We start from the raw sequence: 15,021 nt of genomic DNA, 5'->3' as shown, positions 1-15,021 counted from the left end.
TCTTCCCACACTATTTACTTCCCTGGACCCCTGTCTAGCAGGGTGACTGACATGATCCCCAGGGTGAATTTCCTTTCTCCCATCCATACCACATTATGCCATAAGGATCTCACTATTGTACCTTCTTATCTTGCTTGTAGCTCACGTTGTACTAGATTATCTGACTGGCATTTCACTCTTCTATCTTATTGTTCTGGTTATGTCTCTCTTGTACCATGTTATTCCACAGGTATTTATTTGTAATAGTGTGCTTTCCTGTTGACGTACTTATTTTGTATCTCATTCTTCCAGTGGTCTCTCAGTTTTACACTACATCATTCAATTGGTGTTGCAGTCCCACTGGTATATCATTGTGGTATCCCACTATTCCACTCATGTCTCAGTCTCACTGTCTTACCTTGTTCCACAGCTATGTCACTGTTTTACTTCACTGTGTCACACCACTTAGATCTCAGTGTTTTACTGTGTTATCCTACTGGTGTGTCACTGTTGCATCACATTCTACCACTGATGTCTCACTGTTGTAGCATGTTGTCTACTCATGTGTCACTGTTGTACCACATTTTCCACTGATGTCTCAGTGCTGTACCATGTTATCCTACCGGTGTGTCACTGTTGTGCCACATTCTCCAACAGATCTCTCATCGCTGTACCAAATTATATTTACTTAACAGCAGAAGGAGACACTATACCTGTCCAATCTGCAATTTTAAGTGTATTTAACATTATAATTCCCTTCCATGTCTCTCTTTCTTTGTCTCCTTACACTTTTCACTTGTCCCATATCTTATTAAATGCCTCTTTGGATTCCTTCTTCATCATCCATTCCAGAAGCTCTCTTCGTGAAAACTTAGATTTAGAAATCCAGGGAGAAATTAGTCACTACAATTAGTGTGTATTGCCATCTTCTGTCTTTGTCTTCCTGTTCAGAATGATGCCTTCACATCTCCATGACATAAACCTGTCTACCAATATCACGTTCCTCCAGCCTCCTCCTCTCTCAGTTGATAGGAGCCCTAGCTCCTCTTTGTTGTAGACAAATTCCTTCCCTCCATCTCACAGATCTTTCCAGTAACTTTACTCTGTATTCCAGCAGCCTGATGTCCTTTCACTTTTCAGGCATCCAGAACTGCAAACAGCACTCAAGGACTTGTCTGATCAAGGCCTGGAGAGTGGAAGCTTTACTTTTCTGCTTCTAAAATCTATCCTTCTGAACAGACACCATATCAGTATGTTTGCTGCTGTCATTCCATTCCCAGTGGTCCATTGCACATGTGATCATACAATGGCTGCACATGTGATCATACAATAGCTGCATATGTGATCATATAATGGTTGCACATGTGTTCATACAATAGCTGCATATGTGATCATGCAATAGTTGCATATGTGATCATACAACGGTTGCACATGCAATCATATAGTGTTGCATATGTGATCATACAATGGCTGCACATGTGATCACACAATGATTGCACATGTGATCATAGAATGACTGCACATGTGATCATACAATGGCTGCATATGTGATCATACAGTGTTTGCACATGTGATCATACAATGGCTGCACATGTAATCATGCATTGATTGCACATGTGATCATACAATGGCTGCACATGTGATCATACAGTGGATGCACATGTAATCATACAATGGCTGCACATGTGATCACACAATGGTTGCACATGTGATCATAGAATGACTGCACATGTGATCATACAATGGCTGCATATGTGATCATACAGTGTTTGCACATGTGACCATACAACAGCTGCACATGTAATCATGCATTGATTGCACATGTGATCATACAATGGCTGCACATGTGATCATACAGTAGATGCACATGTAATCATACAATGGCTGCACATGTGATCATACAATGGTTGCACATGTGATCATACAACAGCTGCACATGTGATCATACAATGATTGCACATGTGATCATACAATGGCTGCACATGTAATCATACAATGACTGCATATGTAATCATAAAATGGCTGCACATGTGATCATGCAGTGGCTGCAAATGTGATCATACAATGGCTGCACATGTGATCATGCAATGGTTGCACATGTGATCATACAATGGCTGTATATGTGATCATACAGTTTGCACATGTGATCATACAATGGCTGCACATGTGATCATGCAATGATTGCACATGTGATCATACAATGGCTGCACATGTGATCATACAACAGCTGCACATGTGATCATACAATGGCCTCATTTGTGATCATACAATGGGTGCACATGTGCTCATACAATAGTTGCACATGTGATCATGCAATGGCTGCACATGTGATCATACAAGGCATATGTAATCATACAGTGTTTGCACATGTGATCATACAATGGCTGCACATGTGATCATACAATGGATGCACATTTAATCATACAATGGCTGCACATGTGATCATACAATGGTTGCACATGTGATCATACAACAGCTGCACATGTGATCATACAATGATTGCATATGTGATCATACAATGGCTGCGCATGTGATCATGCAGTGGCTGCACATGTGATCATACAATGGCTGCATATGTGACCATACAGTGTTTGCACATGTGATCATACAATGGCTGCACATGTGATCATACAATAGTTGCACATGTGATCATGCAGTGGCTGCACATGTGATCATACAGTGTTTGCACATGTGATCATACAACTACTGCATATGTAATCTTACTCTCAATGCTTACGCTGCCTGACATTGCCTCTTCCATTATCTCCACTAATAATTCACACTGGGATTGGTGTAGCCTAAGTGCAGCACTTTACATTTGTTTGCACTGAACCTCATGTGCCACCTTTTTCACCACTTATACAGACTGTCCTAGTCTTTCACTAGACTGTCCTCCCAGACTCCACTGCCTCTTATTATAAAACATGTTTTCAGGAACATAAACGTTAAAATTGTGGTTAGACTTAACTTTTATAGGTTTATGCAATGCATTTGTTTCTAACTGGTAGCTAATTTCTTACATTTGTATTTCTCCAGTAAGAGGCATGGAGGCCAATAATTTACTTGAAAGCAGAGAGCAGGATTGGCAGATAGTGCTAGCAGCCACTAATAATCCTGAGTTGGATAAATCCATGTCCATTTACAGTATCTTTAAAAGCTAGGTCACTGATTGGCTAATTGTATGAAGAATAAGTTGTGATGAAAGCTTACATTATTTGCTGTTATAAAGTAATTGTTTTTATTTTTCCTATCCACAACCTGTCCTGTTTTCCTATCAACTTTCTATGTGACACCATGTTAAAGACTTCATAGAAGTCCAGGTAGACTATATTGTTAATCCCCTGTCAAGTTCACCTGTAGTGCAGTAAAAACACTAAATCATGTTTGACTTGACAGGTCCTTCTAGTCATGAATCCATGATGGTTGCTGTCTTGCAGATTATTGTCCTGTAGAAAAACCTTCCCCTCAGGATTCTCTCCTTGACTTTCCCTGTTATGTTGTTAAACTAACAGGCCTGTGATTCCCCAGAATTTTTCTGCCTCCCATTCATGGCTTCTGTACCATCAAGGGATCTGTTGGAGATCTATGTCAGGCCAGCTGCCAGCATAAAGGCCATATTTCTGAAGACTCTGAGGGGTAGGCTGTCTGGTCCATGTCTTTTATCCTCCCAAACAGCAGACAGTTAATGCTTAGCCACCTTGCTGTCTATCCTGGTGCATGTCCACTGTTCTCCCAATTTTGTCCTACCTCCTGGTAACCCTTGCTCCCTCCATTTGCTTTCCTTTTTGAAGACTGAAGCAATTTATGGATGCACTACATCTGCACTTTCCCTGATTTCTGTGATTGCTCTCCAGGTGTGTCTGTCCCATCCCTTCCTTCTTTCTACTTTGTACCTTAAAAACACTTTTCTTCTTTTTCATTGCCTGTTCATTCTGCTAAACATTCTGCTAACTCAGATCTAACTTTTCATTGATTGTTTTGCTAACCTCATTGTTCTATGCTTCCTTCAACCCCCGGCCTCTCCCTTCCACTGCTTATAAGTCCCACCCCCCCACTTGCTAATTTCATAATCCTGTGTAGCCATGCATGCCTTCCCTTTTTTGCTTTGTTGTAAACCACACAGTGGTATGATAACTGTTGGCTGAAGGTGCCTTAAAGTGGGCATCCATCACACCCTCTGCAGGCAATGGCTATTTATAGTATGCAGTAAAAACTGAAATGCAGTATCATTAGTAACAATTGTGCTACCTGGATATGCATAACCTGACCTCATAGTGACACTCACTGTACCTTTCCTAGCTGTTTCACGTAACCACCTACATGCATGAAGGACAACACGTGGGTAGCAAGCTGTGTGATGCTTAATTACTGATGTTACTCTAGTTTTATCAAGGTACTCTGTGTTACTCTGTATTTCCTTTGATAACCAGTTTGTTTCACTGGCCAGCACTCTGAGCTATACCCCCTTGGTTTGCTCAAGTAAAGTGTCACCACAGAGACTCACCATCTGCAGTTTCTGTCTCCCCTCATCTATCAATGGTAGCACATCACTAGAACTCAAAAGTAATAATCAATTTTCTTAACATCACCCCACATATATACACACAAAAATGTTGAAATTGGCAAGTAGCTTGTGATTGGATGACACTGCTAATACCTCTCTACCAACCTTACTTATGATTGGATGGCACTGCTAATCCCTCTCTACCAATCTTACTTGTGATTGGATGACATTGCTAATCCCTTTCTACCAGCCTTATTTGTGATTGGATGACACTGAGAATCCCTCTCTACCAACCTTAGCAGGTAAAGTAACTTTTTCTGAAGAGCAAAGTCTAGCTTCATGGAACAATGTAATGAAGTTCTGAGTGAGATCCAGGTGACCAAGGTTTGATTAGTGGTCTTGGCACTGGGGATGGCCACTTCTTTTGACCTTAACCCTCTCATTTCAAATACTGGAGACAGGGTTAAAAACAAAAGAAATGACCTCAATGTCAGGACACCAGTGAGGGCACAAACCACCTTCATGACTGCCTGGATGACAGCCCCTCCAATAAGTACTCACCTCCCTGCTGGTGATGCTGTGAACACATGGGCTCAGGATGGATGAGGTCTTGATAGCTGACACACAGGAAGGTGACAAGCATAGAGAAGACAGCAAACTCTCACGGGATTTTGACCACTCTTTTTTTTTACCCCACAGTTATTAGTACTGTATGCCGATCTCTGTCCAAAGACAAGTCAATAGCTGATGTAACCTGTATACAATAACTGATGGCGCATGTAACCTTGCTTGCACCAACCACTAGTAAAGGCTGCCCCTACTGTTTCATGCAGTTCTGCGTACACCAGTCACAGGAGCATGCAGCACTATAGGCTTTGAAATTGGTCTGTGTAACTTTTATGTACCCAAGGGGGTGTTATACTCAATGATCGGTCAAATAACTGCTGAATACAATAGAATGGTCACATCTCTAGACCTGGATGCCATAGCCTTACTAATAAACTTTCAAAAGTAGACACATGATGTTCAAAGGATAGTTTATGGTATAAATAGGTTTCTGGGTCCCTGACTACTGGATCTTTTTTCACGGGTGTTTGGTCACTGAGATAGTTACGAGGACATCATGCTTGCTGAATTATACTATTATACATTTTCTGGCATTTAGTTATAGGCCATGGGCTTGACACCAGCTATTTGGGAAAGGCCCTCTTGGAGGACCTTGTTGTCTTCTGGAGTATTTATGGGCTCTAAGTTTAGAGTCGTTTACATACTTGGTCATCAATAGTCCCATTAATGTTAGCTTTTATATCTGAGAATTAAATACCAAACAGCAGTGTCCCGAGGACTGAATCTGGGTACACTGAGTGAGACGTCTTCTGGAGCAGGTAAAGCAGCCCATCCTAACTACCTGGGTTCTGTTTGTGAGCCAGTTTGTTATACAATGAGTTACGTAGAGATTAGCATTTAGCTGGGTGAGTTTATCCACTATAACTGAGTGTGGGATGGTGATGAACATATCCGCAAGGTTTAGCTATGTGGTATGTACTGATTTTCCCACACCATTGCTTCAGTTACATTCTCAAAGTTGACCAGGTTAAACTGGCAGGATTCACCCTTAACAGAACTGAACTGTCTGGGATCAATAGTTTGTAGGTTGCCTATGTCCTTATTTCCTTATTTATTAATTCCATAAAGAGACTTTCTATAGCCTTACACATGATCATGGTCAGACGTATGGTTATCTGTGTCCATTGATGTCCCACTTTTGTGCAGGGAAATGATTGTTGGTGTTCTCCATTCACCTGGCATATTGAATATCTTCTGGGGGGGAGATGATAGGGTCTGCTTCAGGATGGCTGTTAAACATCCTGATGTGTTATCCATCCTCGTAAAAGAAGTGGTTTTGGCCTTGGACAGTAGTCTGAGGGCTTGTTCTTGGCAGATTTGAGGGACAAAAGTCTGGGAATGGGTAGAGGGTGAAATTAGAGTCAACTTTATCCTCTTCTATATTGACTGCGCCCTCTGGGTCTGAGTGTGTGATATCATTTGCTATTAATTCTGTAGAATATTGGGCATTGTATCTGAGGTTTCTTATATATATAATTAAAGAAGACTTTGTGGTTGTCTTTAGACTGGGTGGCTATCTTTACCTCATATCCAGCTTTGGTTGATTTGATCAGAGACCAGAGTTCCTTGCTATGTTTAGTAAGTGCATATTTGGGAATTAGAGAGAGATTTACATTTATTTTTAAATGAAATGAGCTGTTTTCTTTAATTGTAGAACTTGTTTTTATCATGTTTCTACCATATGAACACCAGCTGTGACAGTACATGTAGTCCTATGAGCATCGACTATAACAGTACACTGACTCATGGTATCCATGCAGAACTGTAAGATGCAAATACTTGTTAGGGCTATATCATTCTAAGAGAAACATAGATGATGTGTTCCATACCTGTGTCAGAGCTACCTTCCTGCTGAATACCCCTGCAACATTTTGAATGTATGAATTCAAACCCTGTTGCCTCAGTATACTAAAATATGTAATGTGCTACAGTAAATTCTAGTGCTATGTGGTATCAGTCTGTTAACGTTTGTACATGACCCCCTTTTCTGTTGCTGTGCATTCATTCCTCTACTACCCTGGACAAGCCATGATGATTTCAGTCTTTTTCTGAGCCCAGACCAGCAGCATCAGAAGAAAGTCAGCTGACATACTAGCAGGCCTACGAGCCTGTGGACCTCTCCTTTACTTCTTAAGGAGGAACAAAGAATCCAAAGGCAGCATTTAAATTTCATATTGCTGTGCTGATCACAACTGACCATTAGATGTGATACCAGATGAGACAGCTGGCTACCATAGTAACAGTAATAGAATATACACAATGTGGTCTTGCATCATCATAAAGGTCTGAACCTCTGTGCGAAATTATCTGCAGCAAAACTACTATGAAAGAAGACTGCAATTATGTGATTTTTTTTTTTTCTTTAAGCAAACTAGGCCATCACTTAAGGCTTTCCAGGCTAGAGAAGGGGAGGATTTTGTGGCTGAATAGTCTAGACAAAGATGTTTAGTCATAAAAAACGAACTTTTAAAAATAAAGTAGTGACCAATACTTTCCAAATTTCACAGTCTGCATTCCAGCACTTTCTTTTAAAGGGAACTTAAAATAAAGGGAACTAGTTGTGGGAAAGAACACACCATTCAGAAGAAAGCTCCTTTAGACCATAGAGTAGTAACATGCTTAAAACTCACGAGTCTATCATCTGATCTGGGGCTTTTCCAAAACTGATGAATGAATAAATAAGGAACTTTTCTAAGAACTGGCACAGAGCAACAGACAACATTTTGTCAACTGCAGCTGCTTCTCAGAGGGTTGGATTGTGGAAGCGATTAATTTGAAGGATGACAGCTGAGTGGGGGATCAAAACTCGCAACTGGTGGTCCAGTCTGAGGAGGAAACGCAGGACAGAGAAGGTAATCTGTAATAGATTCTTGATATTGAATCATGGCAGGCATTTTCATTAACTATCAAATGCTATGAGCGCAGTCAGAGAAATGTTCTTTCTTAGAGTACTAAGCACATAAAACAGCCTACGTAAGGAGGTGTGTGGGTTCAGAAAACTATGGGGAAACATTAGGGAATCTTTTGTGTGTGTGTGTGTTGGTGTTATCCTACTTTTGACTTAAACTTGTGCCTTATCCGGTATGCCACGAGACTGACAGACTAGATGTTTCAAATGGTCCTTATCTGCTGTCATTAGTAAGTGGGAAGCCTTCTGCTTTATATTCCTGGTATCATGGATGCAGAATAGAGTGCAGATGTTTATGTACAACTGCAGTTGGGTCTACATCTGACATCTTGCATGTAAACATTTTTTTCTTAACTTGCAGATAGTATAGAAGCAGCCGGAATGAAATGCAGTGAATTCCTGCATGGGTGGTATTACAGTTCATAATTTCACATTTAAAAAATATATGCATTTTAACTAGCACCAATACTGAGAACACCCTTTCATGGCATTTTTTTTACAGTGATGTATATTAGTTTTGTTCTGTGGCCTTTACTAGCTCATGTCTCAGTCAAACAGCTGAGGAGCAGTTCTTATGTGGATAATGAGCTGGTATGAGAAATGACCACCCCTGCGGGACGTGGTCAGCAGACAGGAATGTGACAGTCTTGTGGTGCTTTTTCTCAGGCATGATTCACTACTTATTGTGAAATGGCATAGGAATTTCCCTGCTATACCAACTAGTCTGTTTAGTCTGTTAAAAATAACTCACTTTGTCAGAAATATGGTCATTTTGCATCTCCTGGTCTTAATGGTGAGGATGAAATTATTTTTTTCTACCATTTATTTCCTGATCACTAGCAGACAAAATACAAAAAAATAGCTTTTAAGGTATTGCTCATTTGTTCAAAAGTAAGGCAACTGTTATATGTTATCATAGGAGTTAAAATGTAAAGTAATTGTGTTTTTTGTACCTTCTGCCAGTCCTTAAACACTAAGTAAACATAGCTTTCCCAGCATTTCTAGTATTTCTCCAAATGTTTTAACATTTGTTCAGACTATGATAGGAATATACCCCTCTCTTAAGTCCATACTTCTCAATCTCTAAGCACAAGAAATCTAGACAATGTAAAAAAATAACTGTGGTGCTAAGGCTCAAAATCAGAGACAAATTTTAAATATCATTGTTAAAAACAAAAATATATTCGAATAATAGCTTTGCCTTAAACTACACATTTTCTGAAGGATATGAAATCTGAAATTAAAATGTATTTTATTATTTAGTGACTTCCTCTCTCAGTGATTTGCCTAAAAATCACAAGTTGTATGAGGAATATGTTAAAACTATGAGGCAAAAATCTGGACAGTCTGACAAAACCTGGACAGTGGAGATGTACACTTAAGTCAGGGTATCTTTAAAGATACTGAACTCAGTATGGATTCATTTTTTTAATGTTTACCAAGAATGATAATTTTAGCACAAAAAATGAACTGAGAGCTAGCTCCCTGTGTAGTTCATGTGGGTTACTTGTACTGATAACATATTTATCTCTGCTTTGAAATTCTTTTTGAATTAGCACAGGTGCTCCTGCTACACGTGGAACTAGCTGGACATCCTTGTTTCTCACTGCTACTAGTCTGTCCCTTTCACTGCGAGACAAAGGGAAACATGTAAACATGCTTAAGAATGCAGTGTTCCTACTCCTTGTAGTTACTGGTCAGATCATTTAAACAGCTTTTGCAGAAATAGTCAATGTGTCCACCAAATTGTGCAAACACAGCAATGTGTACAAAATTACAATGAACCCTGTGGCTGCATTAGCTGAGAAGATTTGTTTTTTCCATCATGTAAATGGACCTCTGAGGTGATTACATTAACAGGGATTATGAAATGAACATATTGACGCATGGGACATAAAGGGGATGTGTATCCACACAACACTTACTAATGTTCACCATAGGACTGCTGCTGCAAGAATTACAAAACAAGAGAAATGTCCATCAGTCCCTTTTCAGTAGCTGGACATCCCTCCAGGCATATGATAATGCAGTACTGGACTTTGTCTGTTAGTGGGAGCTTAACTATAAAAGAAAACTTACTTTATTCTCTTTATTAGTTTCCCAGTGCTTCCTGGGCTTTTTAATCTCAGCAGTGATATATATCTGTTTTGTCTTTATTGAAGCATTCACAGATTTAAATATTGATAGTTTTTCTAGTGATTTATTTTCTCTAAAGATGTGCTCTCTGAACTAGCTCTGTGACATAAATGGAGAAAACCATAACTATGCTGTAAGCCACCCAAATGTGATTACTAGGTCAGCTGCCCATAGGAACAGGTGGGGGTAGGAGTGAGCAGACGCTGTCAGTTCATCCATTGTGGGGGGAGAGGGACTGCTCTGTCTCACCACAGGGGTAACAACTAACGGGAACACTAGGTGCTCACCCAGTGCAGTTCTGACCATCTGTTCTAGTGCAGCACAGTGCGTCCACAATCTATGCAGCTGGGGTAAAGTGGCTGCATGCTTCCCCTCTGGATGCAGTGACTGTGCTTTGGTGAATCACCAATGGGGGCAGGGCGGTACTCCCAAGTATAGATGGTCCGTCACCCTCCTGGACCAACAAGCTGGCCAGCTCCCATCTACCCAGTTTTGTCCAGGGAATGGACAGATTATAGGAATTCCCAGAGAAGAATGAATGGCACAGAGGGCCCTCTCCTAACCTGGGAAGATCTGGTTCTCATTCTGCCAGAATGAGGAAAAACATTGTGCAACCTCTCAGAAGTAATTTTATGTCAATCTGATTTCACCATAAGATTTTCACTTAGGTGGTTTGTTTTATTTTGTTCTTTTGAATATTAGATTTAATAAACACACTTTAGTCTAGAGATCTAGAAAATGACAAGCATTTCTAGATTGTAAAAGTTATTTACTTTTATTCCTCATATGATATCAGTCTGGTAGCACATGGTCATGTGATCAAGTATCAACAATTGGCTGACATATACAATCAGAGATCACAGCTGCTTATAAGGGTCAGCCTGTACCCTGAGCTGAAATGACCTTAAAGGTGTTATATCTGGAGTGGAGGGAAAAGACCAGGGATGGGGCTGGTGGGGACTTGTCCCCAAGAAAGGAAACCATTTCAGAAAGCAAGTCAGCTGTTTTGCTTTTACTTAATTTTTCTGCCATAACAATGGCTTGTTATGGACACTCTGCAGTCATGCTGTTGCTGTGATTTCACTACCAAAATAGAAAGTTGTATTTAAGAAAAAATATGTCCTGAAAAAAAGACATTTACAATGAGGGTAAAAACAAAAAGTAACATTAGAAATCTAAAATATAAAGCTATGCAGCAAATGTCAGGTTTGCATCAGAGGTAGACAATGGTAACCATGTGGTGTGAAGCATTGAGTGAGAATACCAGGCCTTTGGCTTTTTACCCTCACATGTGCTCTCCCAAGTTGATCCCTGCCCTGAATCTCCTGCTGTTTCAGGTGTCACTGCATTAATAGGGAGTTACAAGACAGGTAGGAGCACATGGTCAGGGTTCTTGTGAGCTCAAGGAGATACGTACAGTAATATCTAACAGTAGTTTTTTTTCTATCCCACTTAAGGCACCAGTTTCCAAGTGGATACTGTGGAACTGCCTTGCTGTAGCCATTGTTCCTGTTTTGTCTCTTCCTGCACTAGGAGTACCATGAATCACTGTGGTTATCTGATACCAGTCAAAAGTCATTTTTAGTTATTTTATTCAGAATCACAAGGCCCAGATATCTGTGGTGCACATGTTTGATATATGCATGCCTGTTTCCTGAGCATGGGATACCCTGCTGAGCATGGGATATCCTCAAGCCCAGTCCCCAGACACTCAAAGCCTGGCTGTCCAAGGTGCAGGCTTCAGTCCACAGGACATCTAATGAGGTTTCTACTGCTCTGCCTCACTTTGACTCTGACATGTTTTTAAAAGAGTGTTCTGGTTTTCTCAGAAAGAAGACTCTACCCTCAACAGTGTTGAAATACCTCTTTAAATGGGGGTATTTATGAGGTTTCTTTACCAGCTGATGTGAAAGGCCATATGCACCAATCAATCCAGGACAAATTTATAAGGTTTCAGAGCCGTATAACAATGCTATAAAAATCCATAGGTTGATGTTGATGGTATTAACTTGCCTGTTTCAAAAATATCTAAGTAGTTGCTCTTGCATGTTACTTCAACAGCCCTGGTTCTTAGGGCTATTAATTGGAAGCTCCATGTGGTGTGGCACTATGGGGAGATGTTAAAACAGACTAATGACCCTGCTCAAAGCACTGACAATATGAAAAAAGATTCAAAGGACAACATGCTGCTTATTAATCCTAGAAAAACAAACATAATTGTCATTGGCATCCCCACAAAAAAACTTCCAGGTATCTCCTCACCCTCAGTGCACACAAAGCTATAGCTAGAGACGTACTTATCTTAAAACTCAAGTATGAGCTTCCTTCAATAACGTTTCACTCTGTCACAAATATGCTAAAAGTTTAAACTACTCTGAACAAAGTCTGTAAAACCAAATGCTCATCACTGTCGATCCCTTCAATGCTTCAGATGGCCATTTGTCAGGGAAAGAGCAGCCCTGCTACTAAGATGTCAGGTATACAAATTATTCAAAATGGGGTATTGTCCACCTCTAAAATCCAGGCTACAAATTAAACAAACTACTCTCTGAAAGTTAGTCACTAAAGAAGATTAATGTTTATTAGTTAGACCACATTTCAAAACAAACACAGGAGAACATACATTCTCAAAACTGGCTCCAGTAATCTAGAACAAACTTCCAGGAGAAGCTAGGGAGTAAAATACATTGGAAACATTCAAAACAAAACACAGCTGTCAAAGGATACCACATGCCTGTGCTTTTGGGATAATGTCTAGATGGTTCTTGGTGAGAGAGTGAATGATTAACCATTGCACATCACACCTGTGCCAAAGCAAACCTGTACTCATTATAATTTTACAATTCAAATAATATAATGATGTCTAACACAGCTGTCAAGACCTTTCTTTTACCTACACTCTCTGCATGCTGTCTGCATTGTTACTTGTCTTATATGTGCTACTGTCCCTATGTATTGATGCATATTTGATTTATATGTACCACTGTATTAGTAATGACTGTACTTTGTGTTGTGCCAATTCACCCAGGCAGTGGCTCATAGAGGTCTGTTTTCCAGCCAACCCACCTGGTTAATAAACTGAAAATAAATAAATAATGATAAAGTAAAATGATATAATATCAGGACGTTAAGACTAAGAACATTACTTCCTCTCCTGAGTATTAGCACTCAGGATGCCTAATGCCATATTTCTGTTCAAACATTGGCTAATGTTAGTGTAAAATTTTGAATTCTCTGTTCTAATATACAGGTAAGTGTCTTGTTTTCAGTATATTTTGGAGATTTTTTTGCACTGTGACTGCAGCTGCAGTTTATATGCATTTTTGCAAATATTTGGAGGGATCATGTTGCCATATTTTTAATTGTTGCTTCACACCTGTTGTAAGTGGGACCTGGTTGATGTTTTGTTTGTACCTGTTGCAGTATTGTGTTAGTGTAATGTGTATTGCTGTATCTTGTGTGGTTTGAGTTGTAACTTGTATGTATGTACAATATTTTTCACCACAGCACTTCCTTTTTTAAATCCCTTAAGTTTTGAAACCTGAGAAATGTATTGTTAGGGTTGTACCCCTCTGTATGATTTATTACATGCATGCCACTCTGCACTTAGCATAGTAATGTCCTCGCAGTGTGTCACACTATAAGTTCCATGGTCAGAGCCTTGTTAAAGGCATTTTTAATGAATGAGTCATTAAAAAAGTGTGGAAAATGTCAATATCTATGCTAACCTCTGTCTTCTTTCCAAAATAAAGTATGTGTGTGGGTGTGTGTGGGTATGTGTGTGTGTGTGTGTGTGTGTGTGTGTGTGTGTGTGTGTGTGTGTGTGTGTGTGGGCATGTGTGGGCGTGTGTGGGCGTGTGTGTGTGGGTGTGTGTGGGTGGGTGTGGGTGGGTGTGGGTGGGTGTGTGGGTGGGTGTGGGTGGGTGTGGGTAGGTGTGTGGGTGGGTAGGTGTGTGGGTGGGTAGGTGTGCATGTAGGTGTGTGTGTGTGTGTGTGTGTGTGTGTATGTGTGTGTGTGTGTGTGTGTGTGTGTGTGTGTGTGTGTGTGTATGTGTGTGTGTGCATGCGTGTATGTGTACTCCCGAGTGCATTTTGTGTGTGTGTGTGTGTGTGTGTGTGTGTGTGTGTGTGTGTGTGTGTGTGTGCACATGTGTGTATGTGTACTCCTGCATGCATTTTCTGTGTGTGTGCACGTGTGTGTAAGTGCACTCCTGCATGTATTTTGTGTGTGTGTGTGTGCGCGCACATGCGCATGTGCATGTATGTGTACTCCCGCATGCATTTTGAGTGTGTGTGTGTGTGTGTGTGTGTGTGTGTGCATGGTCACATGTGTGAGAGTATAGCAATAACCCATGCCTGGGTGTGGGTAATGCTAAATTTACCCACGGTTGGCGTGGTTTGGTCCCGAGGCGGCCGAGGACCAAACAAAGCCAACCGTGGGTAATAGCATTACCCACACCCAGGCGTGGGTTATTGCTATTATACCATGACATTATTTAAGAAAAGAAACTATAACTTTTCTTAAATAATGGCATAGTATAATGCCTGTTTACTGCCCTTCCGCAGATGTCTGGCATCCGCGGCAGTTCTGATGTACTGCGCGCCTGCGCAGTACATCAGAGCTGTGGGCAAAAGCAACAGAGAAAGCAAGATCTCCATTGCTTTTTTTTAGTGTTTTGCTATGTTAAATGAGTTTAACATAGCGAGACAGTTTTAAAATAAGCAACGGACATCTCCGTTGCTTATTTTAAAACTGTCTCGCTATGTTAAACTCATTTAACATAGTGAAACACTAAAAAAAAGCAACGGAGATCTTGCTTTTTTTTAAAACACTGCCTCGCTATGTTAAATGGGTTTAACATAACGA

General features: G+C 40.4%; 1 protein-coding gene across 1 annotated transcript in view; it reads left to right on the top strand.

The window, feature by feature from the left end:
* Positions 1 to 15,021, top strand: part of LOC122814070 (active breakpoint cluster region-related protein-like) — a 1,143,696-nt gene that overhangs the window by 1,035,341 nt on the left and 93,334 nt on the right. The window lies entirely within an intron of this gene.

Source organism: Protopterus annectens, chromosome 10.part0, assembly GCF_019279795.1.
Source record: "Protopterus annectens isolate FY-2018-M chromosome 10.part0, PAN1.0, whole genome shotgun sequence".
NCBI classification, from domain to species: domain Eukaryota; kingdom Metazoa; phylum Chordata; order Ceratodontiformes; family Protopteridae; genus Protopterus; species Protopterus annectens.
This window is presented reverse-complemented; position numbering and strand designations above follow the sequence as displayed.